Source organism: Ranitomeya imitator, chromosome 8 (genome assembly GCF_032444005.1).
Source record: "Ranitomeya imitator isolate aRanImi1 chromosome 8, aRanImi1.pri, whole genome shotgun sequence".
NCBI lineage: Eukaryota > Metazoa > Chordata > Amphibia > Anura > Dendrobatidae > Ranitomeya > Ranitomeya imitator.
Window position 1 is genome coordinate 50,917,362 of NC_091289.1, and position 26,618 is coordinate 50,943,979.

A 26,618-nucleotide genomic window follows, 5' to 3' on the forward strand; every position below is an offset into this window, starting at 1 on the left:
AAGTTCAGGACTTTGATTTGACCATTCCAAAATTCAAATGTATTCTTCTTTAACCATTCAATTGTAGAATAACTTGTATGCTTTGGGTTGTTGTCTTGCTGCATAACCCATGTTCTCTTGAGTGTCATCTGATGGAAAAATGTCCTCCTGACACCTTCCTTTTCAATTCTGTGACATAATTCAAAATTCATTGTTTCATCAAAGATGGCAGCAAAACAGATCTGAATCACGATACTTCCACCCTACATTTCACAGATATGTGGTTTTTGTTCTGTATTGCAGTGTTTTTCTTTCTCCAAACCTAATGTTTTCCTTCTAAACCAGAAAGCTTAATTTTGTCCTCATCTATAAAAAAAACACATCATTTTCATAGTCTTTTAGGTTGTCCAGATGAGCTTTATCAAGTTGGAAATGAGCAGCAATGTTCTTTTTTTGAGAGGAGTGACTTTTTTCTTGCCATCTTTGTATGCACACCATTGTTAATCAGTGTCCTCCTGATGGTAAACTCATGAACACTAACATTAACTAACATAAGAGTGACTTTTAGTTGTTACCTTGGGTTCTTTTGGGACCTTTGAAACTATTGCTCTTGGATAGATATTTGCTGATTGACCAGGTCTAGGATGGTTGATAAAAGTCTTAAATTTCTTCAATTTGTACACAGTCTGCTGACTCTAGATTAGTGGAGTTTAAACTTCTTAAATATGGTTTTGTGACCTTTTCCAGCCTGAAGAGTATCAACAACATTTCTTCTGAGATTCTTAGAAATCTGAATTGTTTTTGCAATTATACACTGCCAAAATTGTGTTTTGGGAAGATCTGAATTTGATAGATTCATGTTCTTTAACAAAACAGGTCACCCACTTACACTTGATTGTCATCCCATTGATTGAAAATTCCAGACTCTAATTTCACCTTCAAATATCTGAAGATTCACACGCTAGGGTTGAGCGACTATTCCTTTTTTGAGGTCGAGTCGGGTTTCGCGAAACCCGACTTTCTCAAAAGTCGAGTTGAGTGAAATCGGCCGATTATCTTGAAAAGTCGGGGTCGGGGGATCGGCCGAAACACGAAACCCAATGCAAGTCAATGGAAAATCTCTATATATTTATATTTACTTCAGCGCGATATAGCAGAAAAGCTGGTAATTCAATTGCCGGCTTTTCATTTCTCCTTCCTAAACCCGACATGATATGAGACATGCTTTACATACAGTAAACCATGTCATATTCCCTTTTTTTTGCATATTCCACACTACTAATGTTAGTAGTCTGTATGTGCAAAATTTGGGTGCTGTAGCTATTAAATTTAAGGGTTAAATTGCGGAAAAAATTGGCGTGGGCTCCTGTTGTGAATTCTGTTGTCGGGCTCCCTCCTGTGGTCATGAATGGTACTTCGGCTGGTTCTGTCCATGGACTTCCTCTGGTGGGTGTTTCTGAGTTTCCTTCTACAGGTGACAAGGTTAATTCGTTAGCTGCTGCTCTATTTAACTCCACTTGGATCTTTGCTCCATGCCACCTGTCAATGTTCCAGTATTGGTCTAGTTCACTCCTGGATCGTTCTTGTGACCTGTCTTCCCAGCAGAAGCTAAGTTCCAGCTTGTATTTCTTTGGTTTGCTATTTTTCTGTCCAGCTTGCTATTTTTATTGTTGTCTTGCTTGCTGGAAGTTCTGGGACGCAGAGGGAGCGTCTCCGCACCGTGAGTCGGTGCGGAGGGTCTTTTTGCGCCCTCTGCGTGGTCTTTTTGTAGGTTTTTGTGCTGACCGCAAAGTAACCTTTCCTATCCTCGGTCTGTTCAGTAAATCGGGCCTCACTTTGCTAAATCTATTTCATCTCTGTGTTTGTATTTTCATCTTTACTCACAGTCATTATATGTGGGGGGCTGCCTTTTCCTTTGGGGAATTTCTCTGAGGCAAGGTAGGCTTTATTTTTCTATCTTCAGGGCTAGCTAGTTTCTTAGGCTGTGCCGAGTTGCATAGGGAGCGTTAGGCGCAATCCACGGCTATTTCTAGTGTGTTTGATAGGATTAGGGATTGCGGTCAGCAGAGTTCCCACGTCCCAGAGCTCGTCCTTTATTATCAGTAACTATCAGGTCATTCCGTGTGCTCTTAACCACCAGGTCCATTATTGTCCTGACCACCAGGTCATAACAGTACAGGTGGCCAAAAGTACTAATGCATCTCAATAAAGGGATAAGAGAAGTTCTGAGACCATTTTTTTTCTTTGCAGTGTTTTTTGTCTCTCTTTTCCCCTTTACCTCTGGGTGGTTCAGGACACAGGTGTAAACATGGACATTCAAGGTCTGTCCTCTTGGATGGATAATCTCACTACAAGGGTACAAAACATTCAAGATTTTGTGGTTCAGAATCCGATGTCAGAGCCTAGGATTCCAATTCCTGATTTGTTTTTTGGTGATAGATCTAAGTTCTTGAATTTCAAAAATAATTGTAAATTGTTTCTTGCCTTGAAACCTCGCTCCTCAGGTGACCCTGTTCAACAAGTAAAGATCATTATTTCTTTGATACGTGGTGACCCTCAAGACTGAGCATTTTCCCTTGCGCCAGGAGATCCGGCATTGCGTGATGTTGATGCGTTTTTCCTGGCGCTTGGATTGCTTTATGACGAACCTAATTCAGTGGATCAGGCAGAGAGAATCTTGCTGGCTCTGTGTCAGGGTCAGGATGAAGCGGAGATATATTGTCAGAAGTTTAGAAAGTGGTCTGTGCTCACTCAGTGGAACGAATGTGCCCTGGCAGCAATCTTCAGAAAGGGTCTCTCTGAAGCCCTTAAGGATGTCATGGTGGGATTTCCCATGCCTGCTGGTCTGAATGAGTCTATGTCCTTGGCCATTCAGATCGATCGACGCTTGCGTGAGCGTAAAGCTGTGCACCATTTGGCGGTACTATCTGAGCATGGGCCTGAGCCTATGCAATGTGATAGGACTTTGACCAGAGCTGAACGGCAAGAACACAGACATCGGAATGGGCTATGTTTTTACTGTGGTGATTCCACTCATGCTATCTCCGATTGTCCTAAGTGCACTAAGCGGTTCGCTAGGTCTGCCACCATTGGTACGGTACAGTCTAAATTTCTATTGTCCGTTACTCTGATTTGCTCTTTGTCATCCTATTCTGTAATGGCATTTGTGGATTCAGGCGCTGCCCTGAATTTGATGGACTTGGAGTATGCTAGGCGCTGTGGTTTTTTCTTGGAGCCCTTGCAGTATCCTATTCCATTGAGAGGAATTGATGCTACGCCTTTGGCCAAGAATAAGCCTCAGTACTGGACCCAATTGACCATGTGCATGGCTCCTGCACATCAGGAGGATATCCGCTTTCTGGTGTTGAATAATCTGCATGATGTGGTCGTTTTGGGGTTGCCATGGCTACAGGTTCATAATCCAGTATTGGACTGGAAATCTATGTCTGTGTCCAGCTGGGGTTGCCAGGGGGTACATGGTGATGTTCCATTTTTGTCTATTTCGTCTTCCACTCCTTCTGAAGTTCCAGAGTTTTTGTCAGATTATCGGGATGTATTTGATGAGCCCAAAGCCAGTGCCCTACCTCCTCATAGGGATTGCGATTGTCCAATTAATTTGATTCCTGGTAGTAAGTTTCCTAAGGGCCGATTGTTCAATTTATCTGTGCCAGAACACGCCGCTATGCGGAGTTATATAAAGGAATCCTTGGAGAAAGGCCATATTCGCCCGTCGTCATCACCGTTAGGAGCAGGGTTCTTTTTTGTGGCCAAGAAGGATGGTTCTTTGAGACCTTGTATTGATTACCGCCTTCTTAATAAAATTACAGTCAAATTTCAGTATCCTTTGCCGTTGCTGTCTGATTTGTTTGCTCGTATTAAAGGGGCTAGTTGGTTCACCAAGATAGATCTTCGTGGTGCGTATAATCTTGTGCGTATTAAACAAGGCGATGAATGGAAAACAGCATTTAATACGCCCGAGGGCCATTTTGAGTACCTGGTTATGCCATTCGGGCTTTCCAATGCTCCATCAGTATTTCAGTCCTTTATGCATGACATCTTCCGAGAGTATCTGGATAAATTCCTGATTGTGTATTTGGATGATATTTTGGTCTTTTCGGATGATTGGGAGTCTCATGTGAAGCAGGTCAGAATGGTGTTCCAGGTCCTTCGTGCGAATTCCTTGTTTGTGAAGGGGTCAAAGTGTCTCTTTGGAGTTCAGAAGGTTTCATTTTTGGGGTTCATTTTTTCCGCTTCTACTATCGAGATGGACCCTGTTAAAGTCCAGGCCATTTACGATTGGACTCAGCCGACATCTGTGAAGAGCCTGCAAAAGTTCCTGGGCTTTGCTAATTTTTATCGGCGTTTCATCGCTAATTTTTCTACTGTTGCTAAACCGTTGACTGATTTGACCAAGAAGGGCGCTGATGTGGTCAATTGGTCTTCTGCAGCTGTAGAGGCTTTTCAGGAGTTGAAGCGTCATTTTTCTTCTGCCCCTGTGTTGTGCCAGCCAGATGTTTCGCTCCCGTTTCAGGTTGAGGTTGATGCTTCTGAGATTGGAGCAGGGGCTGTTTTGTCGCAAAGAATTTCTGATGGCTCGGTGATGAAGCCATGTGCTTTCTTTTCTAGAAAGTTTTCGCCTGCTGAGCGTAATTATGATGTTGGTAATCGTGAGTTGTTGGCCATGAAGTGGGCATTCGAGGAGTGGCGTCATTGGCTTGAAGGAGCCAAGCATCGCGTGGTGGTCTTGACAGATCACAAGAATTTGACTTATCTTGAGTCTGCCAAACGGTTGAATCCAAGACAGGCTCGATGGTCGTTATTTTTCTCCCGTTTTGATTTTGTGGTTTCGTACCTTCCGGGCTCTAAGAATGTGAAGGCTGATGCCCTGTCAAGGAGTTTTGTGCCTGACTCTCCGGGTGTTCCTGAGCTGGCGGGTATTCTCAAAGAGGGGGTAATTTTGTCTGCCATCTCCCCTGATTTGCGGTGGGTGCTGCAAAAATTTCAGGCTGATAGACCTGACCGTTGCCCAGCGGAGAAACTGTTTGTCCCTGATAGATGGACTAGTAGAGTTATCTCTGAGATTCATTGTTCAGTGTTGGCTGGGCATCCTGGAATCTTTGGTACCAGAGATTTGTTGGCTAGATCCTTTTGGTGGCCGTCTTTGTCACGGGATGTGCGTTCTTTTGTGCAGTCCTGTGGGACTTGTGCTCGGGCTAAGCCCTGCTGTTCTCGTGCCAGTGGGTTGCTTTTGCCCTTGCCGGTCCCGAAGAGGCCCTGGACGCATATTTCTATGGATTTTATTTCGGATCTCCCCGTCTCTCAAAAGATGTCGGTCATTTGGGTGGTTTGTGATCGCTTTTCTAAGATGGTCCATTTGGTACCTTTGTCTAAATTGCCTTCCTCCTCTGATTTGGTGCCATTATTTTTCCAGCATGTGGTTCGTTTACATGGTATCCCGGAGAATATTGTTTCTGACAGAGGTTCCCAGTTTGTTTCGAGGTTTTGGCGATCCTTTAGTGCAAGGATGGGCATTGATTTGTCTTTTTCCTCGGCTTTCCATCCTCAGACAAATGGCCAAACCGAACAAACTAATCAAACTTTGGAAACATATCTGAAATGCTTTGTTTCTGCTGATCAGGATGATTGGGTGTCCTTTTTGCCGTTGGCTGAGTTCGCCCTTAATAATCGGGCCAGCTCGGCTACTTTGGTTTCGCCGTTTTTCTGCAATTCTGGTTTCCATCCTCGTTTCTCTTCAGGGCAGGTCGAGTCTTCGGACTGTCCTGGTGTAGATACTGTGGTGGATAGGTTGCAGCAGATTTGGACTCATGTGGTGGACAATTTGACATTGTCCCAGGAGAAGGCTCAACGTTTCGCTAACCGCAGGCGCTGTGTGGGTCCCCGACTTCGTGTTGGGGATTTGGTTTGGTTGTCGTCTCGTTATGTTCCTATGAAGGTTTCCTCTCCTAAATTTAAGCCTCGTTTCATTGGTCCGTATAAGATTTCGGAGGTTATCAATCCTATGTCATTTCGTTTGGCCCTTCCTGCTTCTTTTGCCATCCATAATGTGTTCCATAGGTCGTTATTGCGGAGATACGTGGCGCCTGTGGTTCCATCCGTTGATCCTCCTGCCCCGGTGTTGGTTGAGGGGGAGTTGGAGTATGTGGTGGAGAAGATTTTGGATTCTCGTGTTTCGAGACACAAACTCCAGTACCTGGTCAAGTGGAAGGGTTATGGTCAGGAAGATAATTCCTGGGTTTTTGCCTCTGATGTTCATGCTGCCGATCTGGTTCGTGCCTTTCATTTGGCTCATCCTGGTCGGCCTGGGTGCTCTGTTGAGGCTTCGGTGACCCCTCCTCAAGGGGGGGGTACTGTTGTGAATTCTGTTGTCGGGCTCCCTCCTGTGGTCATGAATGGTACTTCGGCTGGTTCTGTCCATGGACTTCCTCTGGTGGGTGTTTCTGAGTTTTCTTCTACAGGTGACGAGGTTAATTCGTTAGCTGCTGCTCTATTTAACTCCACTTAGATCTTTGCTCCATGCCACCTGTCAATGGTCCAGTATTGGTCTAGTTCACTCCTGGATCGTTCTTGTGACCTGTCTTCCCAGCAGAAGCTAAGTTCCAGCTTGTATTTCTTTGGTTTGCTATTTTTCTGTCCAGCTTGCTATTTTTATTGTTGTCTTGCTTGCTGGAAGTTCTGGGACGCAGAGGGAGCGTCTCCGCACCGTGAGTCGGTGCGGAGGGTCTTTTTGCGCCCTCTGCGTGGTCTTTTTGTAGGTTTTTGTGCTGACCGCAAAGTAACCTTTCCTATCCTCGGTCTGTTCAGTAAGTCGGGCCTCACTTTGCTAAATCTATTTCATCTCTGTGTTTGTATTTTCATCTTTACTCACAGTCATTATATGTGGGGGGCTGCCTTCTCCTTTGGGGAATTTCTCTGAGGCAAGGTAGGCTTTATTTTTCTATCTTCAGGGCTAGCTAGTTTCTTAGGCTGTGCCGAGTTGCATAGGGAGCGTTAGGCGCAATCCACGGCTATTTCTAGTGTGTTTGATAGGATTAGGGATTGCGGTCAGCAGAGTTCCCACGTCCCAGAGCTCGTCCTTTATTATCAGTAACTATCAGGTCATTCCGTGTGCTCTTAACCACCAGGTCCATTATTGTCCTGATCACCAGGTCATAACAGGCTCCTGCGCAATTTTCTCCGCCACAGTGGTAAAGCCAGTGACTGAGAGCAGATATTAATAGCCTGGAGAGGGTCCACGGATTACCCCCCCCTGGCTAAAAACATCTGCCCCCAGCCACCCCAGAAAAGGCACATCTGGAAGATGCACCTATTCTGGCACTTGGCCACTCTCTTCCCATTCCCGTGTAGTGGTGGGATATGGGGTAATGAAGGGTTAATGTCACCTTGCTATTGTAAGGTGACATTAAGCCAGATTAATAATAGAGAGGCGTCAATTATGACACCTATCCATTATTAATCCAACAGCATGAAATGGTTAAAAAAAACACACACAATATTGCAAAGTATTTTAATGAGATAAACACACAGGTTGTTGTAATATTTTATTGCACTCTCAATCCACCTGAAGACCCTCGCTCTGTAATAAATTAAAAATAATAAACCAACAATATCTCATACCTTCCGTCGATATGTCCCACGATGTAAATCCATCTGAAGGGGTTAAAATATTATACAGGCAGGAGCTCTGCTATAATGCAGCTTTGCTCGTGCCTGTAAAACCCCGGGTAATTAAGGTAATGTAGGTCAATGACCTGTAGTTACCTTCATTCGCGGTGATGCGCCCTCTGCTGGATGTCCTCATATGAACTCGAGCCTGGGAACTTTTCTGAATGTTTTCCTATGAAGGTTTCCTCTCCTAAATTTAAGCCTCGTTTCATTGGTCCGTATAAGATTTCGGAGGTTATCAATCCTATGTCATTTCGTTTGGATCTTCCTGCTTCTTTTGCCATCCATAATGTGTTCCATAGGTCGTTATTGCGGAGATACGTGGCGCCTGTGGTTCCATCCGTTGATCCTCCTGCCCCGGTGTTGGTTGAGGGGGAGTTGGAGTATGTGGTGGAGAAGATTTTGGATTCTCGTGTTTCGAGACACAAACTCCAGTACCTGGCAAAGTGGAAGGGTTATGGTCAGGAAGATAATTCCTGGGTTTTTGCCTCTGATGTTCATGCTGCCGATCTGGTTCGTGCCTTTCATTTGGCTCATCCTGGTCGGCCTGGGGGCTCTGGTGAGGCTTCGGTGACCCCTCCTCAAGGGGGGGGTACTGTTGTGAATTCTGTTGTCGGGCTCCCTCCTGTGGTCATGAATGGTACTTCGGCTGGTTCTGTCCATGGACTTCCTCTGGTGGGTGTTTCTGAGTTTTCTTCTACAGGTGACGAGGTTAATTCGTTAGCTGCTGCTCTATTTAACTCCACTTAGATCTTTGCTCCATGCCACCTGTCAATGGTCCAGTATTGGTCTAGTTCACTCCTGGATCGTTCTTGTGACCTGTCTTCCCAGCAGAAGCTAAGTTCCAGCTTGTATTTCTTTGGTTTGCTATTTTTCTGTCCAGCTTGCTATTTTTATTGTTGTCTTGCTTGCTGGAAGTTCTGGGAAGCAGAGGGAGCGCCTCCGCACCGTGAGTCGGTGCGGAGGGTCTTTTTGCGCCCTCTGCGTGGTCTTTTTGTAGGTTTTTGTGCTGACCGCAAAGTAACCTTTCCTATCCTCGGTCTGTTCAGTAAGTCGGGCCTCACTTTGCTAAATCTATTTCATCTCTGTGTTTGTATTTTCATCTTTACTCACAGTCATTATATGTGGGGGGCTGCCTTCTCCTTTGGGGAATTTCTCTGAGGCAAGGTAGGCTTTATTTTTCTATCTTCAGGGCTAGCTAGTTTCTTAGGCTGTGCCGAGTTGCATAGGGAGCGTTAGGCGCAATCCACGGCTATTTCTAGTGTGTTTGATAGGATTAGGGATTGCGGTCAGCAGAGTTCCCACGTCCCAGAGCTCGTCCTTTATTATCAGTAACTATCAGGTCATTCCGTGTGCTCTTAACCACCAGGTCCATTATTGTCCTGATCACCAGGTCATAACAGGCTCCCGCGCAATTTTCTCCGCCACAGTGGTAAAGCCAGTGACTGAGAGCAGATATTAATAGCCTGGAGAGGGTCCACGGATTACCCCCCCCCCCCCCCCCCTGGCTAAAAACATCTGCCCCCAGCCACCCCAGAAAAGGCACATCTGGAAGATGCACCTATTCTGGCACTTGGCCACTCTCTTCCCATTCCCGTGTAGTGGTGGGATATGGGGTAATGAAGGGTTAATGTCACCTTGCTATTGTAAGGTGACATTAAGCCAGATTAATAATAGAGAGGTGTCAATTATGACACCTATCCATTATTAATCCAACAGCATGAAATGGTTAAAAAAACCACACACAATATTGCAAAGTATTTTAATGAGATAAACACACAGGTTGTTGTAATATTTTATTGCACTCTCAATCCACCTGAAGACCCTCGCTCTGTAATAAATTAAAAATAATAAACCAACAATATCTCATACCTTCCGTCGATATGTCCCACGATGTAAATCCATCTGAAGGGGTTAAAATATTATACAGGCAGGAGCTCTGCTATAATGCAGCTTTGCTCGTGCCTGTAAAACCCCGGGTAATTAAGGTAATGTAGGTCAATGACCTGTAGTTACCTTCATTCGCGGTGATGCGCCCTCTGCTGGATGTCCTCATATGAACTCGAGCCTGGGAACTTTTCTGAATGTTTTCCCACGCTCGAGGTCATATGAGGACATCCAGCAGAGGGTGCATCACCGTGAATGAAGGTAACTACAGGTCATTGACCTAGTTTCCATTCATACGCTGATGTTTTACAGCCACAAGCACAGCTGCATTAGCAGAGCTCCTGGGTGTAAAATTATTTAACCCCTTCAGATGGATTTACAGCGAGGGACGTGACAGATCATCGGAAGGTATGGGATATTGTTGTTTTTTTATTTTTCCTTTGTTACAGAGCGAGGGTCTTCAGGTGGATTAAGAGTCTAATAAAATATTACAACAACCTGTGTCTTTATTTCATTAAAAGACTTTGTAATAATGTGTGTGTGTTTTTTAACCATTTCATATAATTGGATTAATAATGGATAGGTGTCATAATTGGCGCCTCTCCATTATTAATCTGGCTTAATGTCACCTTACAATAGCAAGGTGACATTAACCCTTCATTACCCCATATCCCACTGCTACACGGGAATGGGAAGAGAGTGGCCAAGTGCCAGAATAGGCGCATCTTCCAGATGTGCCTTTTCTGGGGTTGCTGGGGGCAGATGTTTTTATCCAGGGGGGGCCAATAACCATGGACCGTCTCCAGGCTATTAATATCTGCCCTCAGTCACTGGCTTTACCACTCTGGCGGAAAAAATTGCACGGGAGCCCACGCCAATTTTTTCCGTGATTTAACCCTTAAATTTAATAGCTACAGCGCCCAAATTTTGCACATACACACTACTAATATTAGTAGTGTGGAATATGCAAAAAAATGGGGATATGACATGGTTTACTGTATGTAAACCATGTCTCATATCATGTCGGGTTTAGGAAGGAGAAATGAAAAGCCGGCAATTGAATTACCGGCTTTTCTGCTATATCGCACTGAAGTAAATATAAATATATATATATATATATATATATATATATATGTGTGTCTCAATGACATATATATATATATATATATATATATATACTAGATTGTGGCCCGATTCTAACGCATCGGGTATTCTAGAATATGCATGTCCCCGTAGTATATGGACAATGATGATTCCAGAATTCGCAGCAGACTGTGCCCGTCGCTGATTGGTCGAGGCAACCTTTATGACATCATCGTCGCCATGGAAACCATTATGACATCATCGTCGCTGTGCCCGTTGCTGATTGGTCGAGGCCTGGCGGCCTCGACCAATCAGAGACGCGGGATGTCTACGTCCTTTATGACATCATCGTCGCTGTGCCTGTTGCTGATTGGTCGAGGCCTGGCGGCCTCGACCAATCAGAGACGCGGGATTCCTACGTCGATGCTGTGCCAGTCTCTGATTGGTCGAGGCCGCCAGGCCTCGACCAATCAGAGACGCGGGATTTCCAGGACAGACAGACAGACAGAAAGACAGACAGAAAGACAGACATACGGAAAAACCCTTAGACAATTATATATATAGATATATATATATAAAAAACGAAACCTGACTTTGGAGTGAAGATCGCCGACCTCCGACCCAATCCCACAGTGGGATCGGGTTGGGTTTCACGAAACCCGACTTTGCCAAAAGTCGGCGACTTTTGAAATTGGCCAATCCGTTTCACTCAACCCTACCGCACACTTTTGCCACTCAGACATGCGATATTAAACAATTTTCCTCTTTTTATTGATTTGGTTCCCTTTGCCTTCTTTTACGACTTGTATCAAAATCTGATATAGTTTTTTGTAAAATGTATGCAGAACTATGGAAAATTTTTAAAAAGTATACAATCTTTCAAGCATTATTGTATATGTTGGGAAAATCCTCTAATGAATATGTCATTGTGCTCATAGACTTTAGAGGGAAATATTTTACGAATATAAGTAGTATACATCTGTAGCGGAATATAGTTGTAAATGTCTACAGTAGGATGTGGTGTGATTTACGACCATTGAATAAGAATAAACAGCTGTAATAAATTAAGATCTGCAATTATGAATATTGCTATAATATTCCTCACACACATGTAAGGAGAGCCGACCCTGGTGTGCCTTGTCCGGGACGAGTCTGAAACCATTGGTGCTGTCACCCGAGTTGCAGGGGGGTAAGCTTAGTTCTCTGGACAGACCTTTGAACTTGAAACCGGGGGCATGGAGACTATAAAAGGGCGACAGTGCGCGGGAACAAGAAGAGTGGCGGCGGGAAGCTGTAGTGCACGGAGGTCGACTGTGAGTCATCCCTTGCTGTATAGGCAGGACAAGGTAGGCCCAAGCCCGAGGGGCCCACAGAGACTTACCAGAGACGTTAGGCAGAGACACCTCCTGGTATCCCTGACAGTTCTGACTCCCATAAGGCCACTTAGCGTGACTGATTCCTCTTCATGATCCGATGGCAGGGGGTGCACCTTGAGATGGGACAACCAGGCCGCAGACCGAATACAGCTGCCTGATATATCTGCTCCCGCATACTGCAGCGCTCTGGCGGTGCTTAAAAGAAAGGACTGAAACACCTCTCCAGCAATTCTCCTCTTGGATCCAGGACCCGCGACTGGACATCTCAGGACCACCGACGACATCAGGACTCAGGACCACTTCCGGACCAGGACGACTCCGGATCCTTCAAATGTTCAAGCCGGGACGCCCTCCACCATCATCGCAGAGACTGCTTCTCATCTATGTCAGATTGATAAGTTTGATACCTTTGAACTCTCACCTACCCAATCTTACCACTGTTGCCCATAAGTTTAACAAGTATAGCTTGTTCATCCTCCCCTCCACTTATCTTCTCAATGTGTGGACTAACGCTGTTACATTAAATCCCTCTGTTAAGCCTTATTCTGCCTCCGAACGTTACTGCATCCTGGTACCTGCTATACTCACATAATAATGTGCCAGCAAAATTAGGTATGATCTACCTGCATAATATGTATTTTTCCATAATTGTTTTTACTTTTTTATATTTTTTAAGTACTAATTAACCAAGAATATTGAGTATTGCATAGAAGTATGCTTTTGCTTTAGTGCAATAAATGACAGTAAACACAAGAAAATAAGTGAGCTTTATATACTTTTATTGCTTATTGCAGCGGATGTAAAATGCTTACTTTTTCATGTCTTGACTGTAGATTTCTAAACTACTCCCAAAGGTGCAATACTGTAAGGTTAATACCAAGCAGAATATATTGTAAATGCATCGTTAACGGTATATAGACATTTTCATTTAGGAGCTTTAATTATTATTATCGTTATTATTATTACTATTATTTTTTATGTATAATAAACATTTTTTAACAAGTACAGTGAATGCACAGAGAATATAATGAGTCACGCTGGTCCTTGTAGCAATGAAAGTTAGTTATAACTATGGTCAATCTTAAAGGGAGTAAGTTAAATTGGCATTATGTTCTTAAACTATGAAAAGAAACCTAAAAATGCAAAAGTCAGGTGCTGTATACAGTGTGCCAATCACCATCAAAATGCTAGTTTATAGTAGATCTTAAAGAGGTTTTCCCTTATTTTCAAAGTTCTTGTGAATGGACTCAGGTTGGGGGTAAAAATATAACATGAAACTCACCCCTGGAGCCAGCATTGCTTCTCTGATATTGTAACTGGGTTATTTGCAGATTTTAGGATATCAATATCTGGAATAATCATCATGTGACCACTGCAGTCCATCAGCTGATCTGCTCCTTTTAAATCTCATGACAGAAGGGCCCAGTGCTTAGTTACACTCTCTTTACTCATTTCTTCCATGCCATTAGGAGCCAGAGTAATTTCTCCAATATCATACCTGGTTTCTTCGATGATTTGGGGACATCAAAATTTGGAGGGGTCAACATGTGACCACTGCAGCCAATCAGATTATCTGCACCCTTTAAGTTCCAGGAGAGAAGGGCCCAATGCCTAGGTATTCACCTCTTTACTCATTTCTTTGGTGCCATTAGGGAGAGCAAAGTTGGCAATTACCAAGAGCTCCCATTTTCTCAGACACTCAAAAGCAACCTAAGAAGAAAGTCAACAAAAACCATGACCATAGAACAATGCTGTGCAACAAAAGGGAGGCTCTTCTCCCTGGGCATCTAATGCTGGATATGTAATAAAGACTGGCCTCTCTAATACCTTAACAAGGTAGAGGAGTGATCATAGTAGCTAATGGTTAATTTAGGGATAGACTGGCTCTGTGTTTTGGCATATTAGCATTATTTATTAGAGAGGCCAGTCTTTATTACATATCCAGCTTTAGATGCCCAGGGAGAAGCGCCTCCATTTTGTTGCACAGCATTGTGCTATGGTTTTTGTTTCATTCCCTTTCACCTATGTCTGTAATTTTTATAAATGAAGTTTTGCTATTTCTTGAGTAATTTGAACCAGATTATCATCCTTTTTGTGTGGTGGTGTTATAATGTTAATGATATGTAACTGATAAAATAAAGTGAAAACAAACTGTTCAAGACATCTTTTCATGATCCAGACCGGGTTTTGAGTCCTCTCTACTCCTTTCCCAGTCTGGTCATGTCAGTGGTTAACTTTGCTCTGCCTCATTCTGGTTTCAGGTTTGCTATTTAGCTCCGCTGCATCCTGCAGGCGGTGTCAGTTATATTTTCTACCTACTGCGTGAATATCTGACTCATGTCTGTTCCTCCCTCTCACCCCGTCCCGACTTAGTGTTTCCTTTTGTATTTGGAATTCCCTGTGTTTGACTTAGCTTTGGTTCTGACCTGATTTCATCTCTTGCTTCTGGTACTGCGGCTTCTGACTGGTACTGACTCTCTGGTGCCCCACTGTATTTGGTGTTTTCCCTTTGTACTGTGCTACTCTCTAGGTTTTGACCCAGCTTGTTTGACTATTCTGCTGCCACCTGGTGGTAGCCTTGCTGCAGCGCTGCAGGTCTGCTTTGGCAGACTTGCTGTCCTCCCTTCACTCTATTGTCATCTAGTGGAGCTTGCATCATCCCACATAGCTGCAGCTTGACACATCTCAAGTATGAGAGCATAATGCAGAAATCCCTGCGATTAAACATCTTAGCTTCTATAAATGAGGTTATTAATGTTTGTGTGAGGAATGTTCTGCCATACCAAATGCACTTGGGCAAATCATCAAGATTCGCTGATGGCAGCTCACTTTGCAATTGTCAACCAATGATGTCCAAGAAATGCTCGATAGGAGACAAACCTGAAGAAGATGCAGGCTATTGAGCTAGATTTTTCCATACATGAAACATCCATAGATTTTTTACCAACTTTCATTGAATTACAAACTGAAAGCTCCCCGTATTCCTGACAGTAATAATAAAACTGTAATACAGGAAAACACTAAACCTGGCAACACAAACTCAGTTTCTTTTCTGCCCCTTGATCCATCCAACCCCACTCCTCTAAATATTCTACCACTCACATCAATAAAAAACTACTTTTCCCCAAAAGCAACCAAAAGAAAAAATCTAGAAGGGGAACAAGAGGGGGAGTAATAAAAACAAATACAGAAAAGGCAAAACTGCCCCAGAGTAAATAACAGCCTAAGTGAACAATTTAACTTTGCTAATGTCTTTAACCCCTTTACCCCCAAGGGTGGTTTGCACGTTAATGACCGGGCCAATTTTTACAATTCTGACCACTGTCGCTTTATGAGGTTATAACTTTGGAACACTTCAACGGATCCTGGTGATTCTGACAAAGTTTTCTCATGACATATTGTACTTCATGATAGTGGTAAAAATTGCTTTGACATTACCTGCGTTTATTTGTGAAAAAAATGGAAATTTGGCAAAAATTTTGAAAATTTTGCAATTTTCCAAATTTAAATTTTTATGCAATTAAATCACAGAGATATGTCACACAAAATACTTAATTAGTAACATTCCCCACATGTCTACTTTACATCAGCACAATTTTGGAACCAAAATTTTTTTTTGTTAGGGAGTTATAAGGGTTAAAATTTGACCAGCAATTTCTCATTTTTACATCACCATTTTTTTTTTACGGACCACATCTCATTTGAAGTCATTTTGAGGGGTCTATATGATAGAAAATACACAAGTGTGACACCATTCTAAAAACTGCACCACTCAAGGTGCTCAAAACCACATTCAAGAAGTTTATTAACCCTTTAGCTGTTTCACAGGAATGTTTGGAATGTTTAAATAAAAATGAACATTTAACTTTTTTTCACAAAAAATTTACTTCAGCTCCAATTTGTTTTCTTTTATCAAGGGTAACAGGATAAAATGGATGCCAAAAGTTGTTGTATAATTTGTCCTGAGTACGCCGATACCCCATATGTTGGGGTAAACCACTGTTTGGGCGCATGGGAGAGCTCGGAAGGGAAGGAGCGCCGTTTGACTTTTCAATGCAAAATTGACAGGAATTGAGATGGGACGCCATGTTGCATTTGGAGAGCCCCTGATGTGCCTAAACATTGAAACCCCCCACAAGTGACACCATTTTGGAAAGTAGACCCCCTAAGGAACTTTAAAAAAAAACACACAAAATTGAGCTTAACTTAAGTTGGTACACATGCAGAGGTTAAATGCATGTTCACATTGGCCACAAAACATTAAAACCTACAAGAGAAAAAAGTAAATGAAAACCCTGATGTAACTAAGTAAAAAAGCAAAAGTGCATTTAAATAACACAGAGTTTTTAGTAATACTGTTTTTTGATAAAAAAAATAGCACAAAAGCCATCCCACCTTGTCACGGTAACTCTGATCGGGACAGTCCTACAGCCCCCCTAAGGAACTTATCTGGATGTGTGGTGAGCACTTTGACCCACCAAGGGCTTCACAGAAGTTTATAATGCAGAGCCGTAAAAATTTGCGCCGTTTGGGCGCGCATGGGAGGGCTCGGAAGGGAAGGAGCGCCATTTGGAATGCAGACTTAGATGGATTGGTCTGCAGGCGTCACATTGCGTTTGCAGAGCCCCTAATGTACCTAAACAGTAGAAACCCCCCACAAGTGACCCCGTATTGGAAACTAGACCCCCCAAGGAACTTATCTAGATGTGTTGTGAGAACTTTGAACCCCCAAGTGTTTCAGTACAGTTTATAATGCAGAGCCGTGCAAATAAAAAAACATTTTTTTCCACAAAAATTATTTTTTAGCCCCCAGTTTTGTATTTTCCCAAGGGTAACAGGAGAAATTGGACCCCAAAAGTTGTTGTCCAATTTGTCCTGAGTACGCTGATACCCCATATGTTGGGGTACACCCCTGTTTGGGCACTCGGGAGAGCTCGGAAGGGAAGGAGCACTGTTTTACTTTTTCAATGCAGAATTGGCTGGAATTCAGATCGGACGCCATGTCGCGTTTGGAGAACCCCTGATGTGTCTAAACTCCCCAATTATAACTGAAACCCTAATGCAAACACACCCCTAACCCTAATCCCAATGTTAACCCTAACCATACTTCTAACCCAGACACACCCCTAACCCTAATCCCAACCCTATTCCCAACCGTAAATGTAATCCAAACCCTAATCCTAACTTTAGCCCCAACCCTAACCTTAATTTTAGCCCCAACCCTAACTGTAGCCTTAACCCTACCCCTAGCCCTAACCATAGCCCTAACCCTAGCCCTAACCCTAACCCTAGCCCTAACCCTAGCCCTAACCCTAGCCCTAACCCTAACCCTAACCCTAGCCCTAACCCCAACCCTAACCCTAACCCTAGCCGCAACCCTAACTCTAGCCCTAACCCTAAACCTAGCCCTAACCCTAACCCTAGCCCTAACCCTAATGGGAAAATGGAAATAAATACATTTTTTTTATTTTTTTTATTTTTCCCTAACTAAGGAGGTGATGAAGGGTGGTTTGATTTACTTTTATAGCAGGTTATTTAGCGGATTTTTATGATTGGCAGCCGTCACACACACACAAGACGCTTTTTATTGCAAAAAATTGTTTTTGCATTACCACATTTTGAGAGCTATAATTTTTCCATATTTAAGTTCAGAGAGTCATGTGAGGTCTTGTTTTTTGCGGGACGAGTTAACGTTTTTATTGGTAACATTTTTGGGCACGTGACATTTTTTGATAGCTTTTTATTCCGATTTTTGTGAGGCAGAATGATCAAAAACCAGCTGTTCATGAAATTCTTTTGGGGGAGGCGTTTATACCATTCCGCGTTTGGTAAAATTGCTGAAGCAGTTTTATTCTTCGGGTCAGTACGATTACAGCGATACCTCATTTATATCATTTTTTTATGTTTTGGCGCTTTCATACGATAAAAACTATTTTATAGAAAAAATAATTATTTTTGCATCGCTTTATTCTGAGGACTATAACTTTTTTATTTTTTTGCTGATGATGCTGTGTGGCAGCTCGTTTTTTTGCGGGACAAGATGTCGTTTTCAGCGGTACCATGGTTATTTATATCTGTCTTTTTGATCGCGTGTTATTCCACTTTATGTTTGGCGGTATGAGAATAAAGCGTTGTTTTTTGCCTCGTTTTTTTTTTGTTTGTTTACGGTGTTCACTGAAGGGGTTAACTAGTGATATAGTTTTATAGGTCGGGTCGTTACGGATGCGGCGATAATAGATATGTGTACTTTTATTGTTTCTTTTATTTAGATAAAGAAATGTATTTATAGGAACAATATTTTTTTTTTGGGGGGGGGATTTTTTTAATTTTTTTTTTACACATTGGAATATTTTTTCTTTGCACTATAACATTGCCCCGGGGGGGGGGGGGGGGGGAGCATCATGTTATAGTGTAAGATCGCTGATCTGACACTTTGCTGTGCAGTGTGTCAGATCAGCGATCTGACATGCACAGCTCCAGGCTTCACAGTGCCTGCTCTGAGCAGGCGCTGTGAAGCCACCTCCCTCCATGCAGGACCCGGATGCTGTGGCCATCTTGGATCCGGGCCTGCAAAGAGGAGGTAAGAGACCCTCGCAGCAACGCGATCACATCGCGTTGCTCCGGGGGTCTCAGGGAAGCCCGCAGGGAGCCCCATCCCTGCGCGATGCTTCCCTATACCGCCGGCACACCGGGATCATCTTTGATCGCGGTGTGCCGGGGTTAATGTGTCGGGGGCAGTCCGTGACCGCTCCTGGCACATAGCACCGGATGTCAGCTGCGATAGGCAGCTGACACCCGGCCGCGATTGGCCGCGCTACCACCGTGAGTGCGGCCGATCGCTATGCCGTACTATCCCATCGAGGGTCAGATAGGCCCAGGTCAACTCGACGGGATAGTACGTCCAAGGTTAGAAAGGGGTTAACTTATCAGACTATCAACTTACATGAGCAGAAGCTGCAATTTTATCCAAAGGACTTTCTATCTGTCCACCCAATGAACCTGACAATTTCATGTTTTTTTCTGGACCTAGACTCATTTGTACTAAAACTAACCCTCAAAAGGCACTAACAGTTAAACAAAATCTAACTTCTATCCATTGGAGAATCAAGGATATTTCCTGATTACTATTCTTGACCTAGTTCTCCATGATTTTAAAGACATCAATAAGGGTACATCCAGGAATCTTAAACACAACCTCACATCAAAAGAAAAATCAGCCATATTATCTCTCAAGGAAATAATAATCTTTATTTTTATATAGCGCTATTATATTCCGCAGCGCTTTACAGGTTGCACACATTATCATCGCTGTCCCCGATGGGGCTCACAATCTAAATTCCCTATCAGTATGTCTTTGGAATGTGGGAGGAAACCGGAGTACCCAGAGGAAACCCACACAAACCAGGGGAAGAACATACAAACTCCGTGCAGATGTTGTCCAAGGTGGGATTAGAACCCAGGACTCCAGCGCTGCAAGGCTGCAGTGATAACCACTAAGCCACCGTGCTGCGGTGACTCAGAAAAATTGTCATTACACCAGCTGATAAGAGGGTGGGATCATTTTAGAATCAAAATAACTACTTGAAAGAAGCATATAATTTATAACACAGCCCTGACCACTACTACATCACAACTTCAGATCCTTTTCCGTCTATACAATTGAATTACACCAATCTCATCCGCAAAGCCAAAGTTCATAAATCGCCCCATAATTTTAGGAATTAGATCCCTTACTAGCAATTTATTTTATTATATAGACAATATCTTACAGACATATGTCAACGATTTGCAAAGTCATCTACAAGACTCTGCCCATCTCATCAAAATTTTACAGGAAGTTCATTGGGAAGAACCATTCATATTTTTTACTTTAGGTGTCTCAGCGCTGTACACTAACATCAAACAAAGTATTGGCATACAGTTTACCAACCGATTTTTAGAAAAAGAAAAGAAAAATAGTGAAGAAAATTGAGCCTTCATTCTTGAAAGCCTTGAATTTATTTTATGCAATAATTATTTTTTTTATTTCAAGATCAAGTCTACCACCAAGAATATGGCACTTCAATGGGGATAAGGGTATCCCCAAGCTAAGCCAACATATTTATGGGAATATTTGAAGACCTACACATCTACCAATCCCAATATTTTAATTTTCTGCTATTCACTTCACTGGATTCTCATATGATCACACACATAAATCTTCTGACTTTTGCGAAATCCTGTCCGCCTTGAGACAGGTTCTAATCAGATCTCACCTCCCTATAATTTATTTTTTTAATTAATCTTTACATTTATATCCCTTCACAATTCTTAATATTCATATTTTTCTAGAATTTTTCTATCATTTTTCTCTGTACCTTACATATCAATCTGCTTGATCAAGTTTTAAAGTTTTAACTTTATTCCTTGCTCCCCTCTCTTTCCCCATTTTTTTTTCCTTTTTTTTCTCCATACTTTATTAACCACTCTTCTCTGTGCCAACAACTTTTCTTCTTTTTTTCTTTTCCCTTACTTCCTCCCCTCCACTTTAGGAGTCTTTCTTATGCTTTTTTGGAGCCATTTTCTACTATTTAAAGCCTCCAGTTGATCAACTCTCCTCACTTTGGTTTTTATACCTTGAGAAAGGTGCCAGTCCGGTGCAGAAACGTGTTGGTATTAACAAAAATCGCTTGGAATCCCAAGGCTCTTCATTCCTACAGCGCAGAACGCCTAAATGTCCCAGCTTCATTTTTGCTATGATGCAGGCCATTGTAGCACTTTTAGGCCACCCAGTTTGATTACAGTAGCATGAGCAAAATTCGGTCTTGCGTCATCGTTTTGAAAAACAGCTCCTTTCATACTTTGGTGAAATAGCTGTATCACTGGTTTCATGACAAAACCAATGTCACGCTCAAATATACCTGGAGTGAAGGCTAGAGGGGACCATGTACTGTACATTATGCCACCCTACAGCAGGACTGGTGTGATGCTCCCTAGTGAAGGCCTCTTTATGCTGTTTCCCACATGGTCTACCGACCAATGTCCTGCCATCACTGTGTCCAAGACAAAAGTGGGACTTATCGCTGATAAAGATAGACCTTCATTCTAGTCTTGCTTGGCACCATGATAACCTTTGAGAGCGGTAACGTGAGTTCTATGGAAAATCTATAGTTGGACATCTGTCTAGTACCTCAAGGTTTTGCAAACGCCTTCTGGTGGATTGTGTAGACACTGCTTGATGCTTTAAGTTTGGTATATGATATCCAATTGTTCTTGGATCCAATGTGCCATTCTTCTAATGTGATGATCCGTTCACATCTGTGCACCTCTTTCTGTCTTTCTACTTTGTTGTTGTTCACATAAACACTGGGCATGCAACGTTGAGCAGTGCTGACATCTTGGCCTCTCCGTGTTGCGAAATGCCAGAGTAATAAACCAAGGTCTTTCAGATCTAGGATTCTATCATTCTCAGTTTCTGACAAGTGGAGATAACTGTCATGTTGATGAATAGGAGACATCGCACAATGTTTCTAAGTTTCAATTTGTGATGAACACCCACTGTGTCAAAGTAGGTCAACATCTCCTATGTGTTGCAACAGCATGCATGAATGTGGCTGGGCTACAGCATTTATGCAGCGAGAGGACAGGTAAATCCATATGGCTGTTGCAACCCATCATAAAGCCACAGAAATCACAGTCTAACACACATTTCATAATATATACCGATATTATTCATTTTTAACACATGGTTCCAGGAGTACTAAAGATGCAGCGTAATGTTCTTGGGATCATAATTTAACAATGAATATGTTAATATGGCCCTACACCCCCTGAATATTTTTTAAGGGCCAGGTGTTTTGGCACATTCTCTTTCGGCAAGTGTAAACCAGATTTAGAGAATTGTTTAGAGACTTAAGAACATCTTGGCTGTCAGCATGGATTACATGTATTTACTGTTCGGTAAACAGGTGTCAGATTTAGGAAATATCAACTTAAAATTGCAAGTCGAGCTGAGCTCTGACGGATCTGCCGATTTATTTAAGAGGAAAAGAAATTAAACTATGACAAGTGTCTGAAAGTTTAATTTATAAAATGATATAAAAGTACTAAATTTCTAGTTTCATAGCTGCCAACATTTGTAAATGTGAAAAGAAAAAACTAGGAGACAAAAGAGCGCAATAGGGTCTTATCCGATGATAACGGAAGAGTAGAAAAAGTGAAACCACTCACCTGGTGCAGCTGCAAATTAGCAACATAAGATAATCACGTATTACAGCTGCTGCAGGACACCAGTCACATATGGACCCAGGGAAAATGAAGAGCAGGAAGGAGGTGCTGATGAAAGCTCGATAGCAGGAGAAAATCAATAGAATTTTATTGTATGAGTTTACAGGTCAGCACGTTTAAAGGTCCCACACAACCTCTTCAATCAGGACAAAAACCTAAGCTTTTTGTCCTGATGAAGAGTTCGTGTGGGACCTTGAAACAGTTGCAAATTAGCACATTCAGCCCACACTCCAGTTCAAAAAGTGGGTTTGCAGAAATTTTGGCCAGGGGTATGCTTTTCTGTCCTTTATGGGGTACTCTTTGGTGCTTTGGAGGGTGCGCCTCATTTTATCAACTGGAATGTTTGTAGGCATGAAGTTTTTGACCAAAACTTTTTTATAGCTAAACTTGTAACAAACAACATAACAAGACCCCAATAATGGCAGAAGTGTTAATTTGAGCGTGTAAAGCAGATATGTCACTAGATTACACAGTACTGCATAGATTATAAGTAATGTGTCTATCTACGAATGCATCAATAAACAGATGTCTTAGATCTGATGTGGCTTGTGTACTTATTTTGAAAATCCATTTGTTAAAATGAGCTTGAAAATGAAACAAGTTCATATAGATTGTACAGCCATTCTGACATGGATTTTTTAAGCAAGCACACCAGCTTCATCAGGTCTAATTATTTAAAAATATATATCATCTTTAAAGTAAAACCTAGCAACAGATAAACATTTAAAGAATACCCTTAACCCTAGTACGCATATTGAGGGCCTTTTAGGCCCCATGCTTACATTTTTGCTATTATCTGCAGAATTACTTTAGTTATAATTTTGAAACTCCAGGTATTCCTCAAGTATGTCGTTGTTGATAATATCCAGGTGTTCATATAATTTTTTTCATAGGCATTATGGTGTAACAATGCTTGTTTGGTGAAAACTACATCTGTACGAATTGGGGGCCTTTTAGGCCCCCGCTATTTTTATCATGTTCTCAGTAGTGTTTGTGTCTCAAGTTACTTTATTTGTACTCAGAAATGCTGGTGAAGAGGCCAGGGTGTGGATAATAACATGTGAGGATGTCATGTGATTTTTGGAGGGAGTGATAAGGCCATGACATCACCTCAGGTCCTTCGGAACACAGTAATGAGCTGTGTATAGAGTACTGAGGACAGTATACACTGTGAGCTAATTGCTGAAGGACCTGTGATAAGATAAGCTGTTGAGAGGAAATCTGATTCATTTTCATTTTCTGTTTCTAAGAAGCTTGCAAAGGCTAGAGCTTGTGAGCCACAAAAATCCAGAGAATTGTACACCACCTAAAAGTATAAAAGGTAAGAGCTGCTGAGGGTGAGAGGAAGAAGGGGGGACATTACACTTACAGTGTGTCACACGCAAGCAAAGAGTGGACAACCCTGATTCTGTTCATTGTTTTTTCTTTTAGTTTGCTAACATCTAGTCAGCAATGGCACACTCTTCCTCCAAGTGTCTGACTGACCAAGAGATTGAAGCGATTATGTTTCAAAGCGATGATGAAAGTGAACTATCTTTGTCTGATGAAGAATATCTGCCACCAGCTAATCAAACATCCTCATCCAGTGATTCTTCTGATGATGAAGAAGTGAATCTAGTGGATCCTCAAGAAGTGATAAGCAGAACATCCAAAACGAATGTTTTTTGGGAAAGTAATCCTACATTAGTCGGACGTACTCCAACACACAATATTGTGAGACAGGCTCAAGGAGCTGTGGGAAGTCCCAGTTACTTTACCCCTAAAGATGTATTCTGTACTTATTTTTCTGACAATATTGCAGAAGAGGTCCTATTATGTTCAAACCTAGAAGGAAGACGTATCGCTTCTGCAAAAAATAAGTCCTGGAAAAATATCTCAAAAGAGGAACTTTATGCATATATTGGACTTTTACTGCTGGCAGGGAGTCAAAAATCGTATGATGTCCGAATACGAGAATTATTTCTGGACCCACTTTCTGATCCACACTATAAGGCAACAATGTCAGTGGGCAGATATGAGGAAATTAGAAGAATCATTCGCTTTGATGATAAGCGAACTCGTGCAGCGAGCTTTGAAACAGACAAGTTAGCCCCTATCAGTTATATCTGGAACATATTTATCAAAAATTGCACAAAACTTCTGAAAAAATAACATGTCAGAATTGTTTGGAAGACTAATATAATAGAAAATAAAGTTAGAATAAAAACGTAGCTGCAGCTAGTTTACTATAGATTTCTATGCGTTTTTGTGTGTTTTCATGTCTTTGTGTGAAATTTGGGGAAAAAAAGATTTTTTGGTGTTTTCTGTGAAAAATTATAATTAAAATGTTGTTCACTATTCATATTTTATTGAGCAATTTTGAAATAAACTTGTGAAAGTTATTTAAGTGTGTTTTTCTACATTATGTGCATGGGGGCCTAAAAGGCCCCCAATATGTTAATATGTATATTTTTAACATCATGCGTTCTAGGGTTAAGTATATTAATTTTTCATAAATCAGCAGTAAAAGTGAAGGTGAGAAACTTTCTTAAGTAAGTTGAGAAAATACGTTTCTCCTCTTTGTAGTCATTATTTCCCTTCCCCTCCTGCACTGATCTACTTTAGATTTGCCTGAATTCACTGCTTACATCTATATTTATCTCTGTCTTCATTGAGGGATCAAATTACAGGAGAAGCCTATGGCAAATGTGGGGGGAAGCAACTAGAGGAAGATTGCAGCAAAAAAAAAAAAAAGATAAAAAAACAGGATACAATCAGGGGCATAAATGGGCATATGGGCCAAAGGCCAACTTCTAGCCCCCCCCCATCATATTACTTGGGTGTCCCAGTGATTCTGCTAGGCTCCATATACAATTATTAAGTAATACAACTAACAAATATTATCACTATGAATTTATTGGACAAAATGCAGAATATGAAGCCCAATAACACCACTAAGCAAGGGACAAATACTACCACAATGCCATGGCCATATATTGCCATTGTATACAATAGTGACTGTCAATAATACCATAATACTGCTATAGAACAAAACATAGTTTACAAAGACATATATTACTAATAATATCGCAATATAAGGGCCAAGTACTGTCACTAAACAATGACAACATATTATGATCATAAAGATTAGGAGCAAAAACCAGTGAATTAGGTCCAACCACCGAAGTAAGTCCAATGTTAGCATCATATAATGATCATATGGTGATAATACCAGCTCTGCAGACCACAAAATACAGTACAAGCAAGTCCACTGACTCACATATTAACTTTTGATTGGTTGTCATCAATCATTTTCCCAGTTTTTTCTTTATTTTCCTACACCAGGTCCATACCACCACAGAGATTTCCACTTCTCGTCTCTATAGAAAGAAGCTGGCCGGAGTCTGGTACCCACAATATTTTTCCCTACTTCTACACAAACTCAATAGTGCTATAGATATAATGCACTAGAAAGAAATAAACAATCTACTACCCCAGTAATAATAGTGCACCCTTTGTGCCCCAAGGGTTCCCTTTGTTCCCCCTACTGTAATGATGCATTCATATAGTGATATTGTCCCCTCTGTGTGTACACAAAATAATAATGAACCATTTGTGCATCCAAACAGTTATAATGTCCCACTTTGTGTCTTCATAATGCCTTCTTCGTACCTCCATATATTAATAATACCCTCTTTTGCCTCCCAATATCAATGCTGCCATTTTGGTGCCTCTGCAGCGCCCCCACGTAAGGGCAATGGGTTACTCGGTACCGGGTCCTTCAGTTCCCTCAGCTGGGATGTCACGGTGGCCCGACCCGGACCGTGGTCCTATGAGGGGCGCCCAATAAAAGGGGTAGAGTTTGTAGATAACGGTAGTGTTCGTGATGCCACCTGTGGTATTCGGTCAGGATGACCGACGCTGCTTGGGGTCCGCTGGGGTGATGGAATGGCAGCTAGATGGTATACCTTCCCACAGGTGAAGTATATCCCCAGGGCTTCCCAGAAGTGTAGATGGTGATGGTGGATGGTGCAAGGCATGGTGAATAACGAGGACACAAGGGGTGCAGTCTCTTTACCTTTACTGAAGGCTTCAGCATCCACAGTCCAGGGTGCCGGATGACATGGCAGGCAGAGTCCGGCCGCTCTGATGGCAATTCCAGAGTCCCCTTATCCAGTTGGAAATCAGTAGCCTTCCCCTTGCGCACAGTAACGTAGTAGGTCCCTACATGCATTAGCTCCCATAGGGTCCTCACTCTTGTTACTCTTCTCTCTGTCCCCCAGATGGATAGGACAAACCCGTATGACAGTGGTGGCCTGAGGCTATTTTATAGGGACCCTAGCGTCGCCCCTCCTCCGCGTTGCC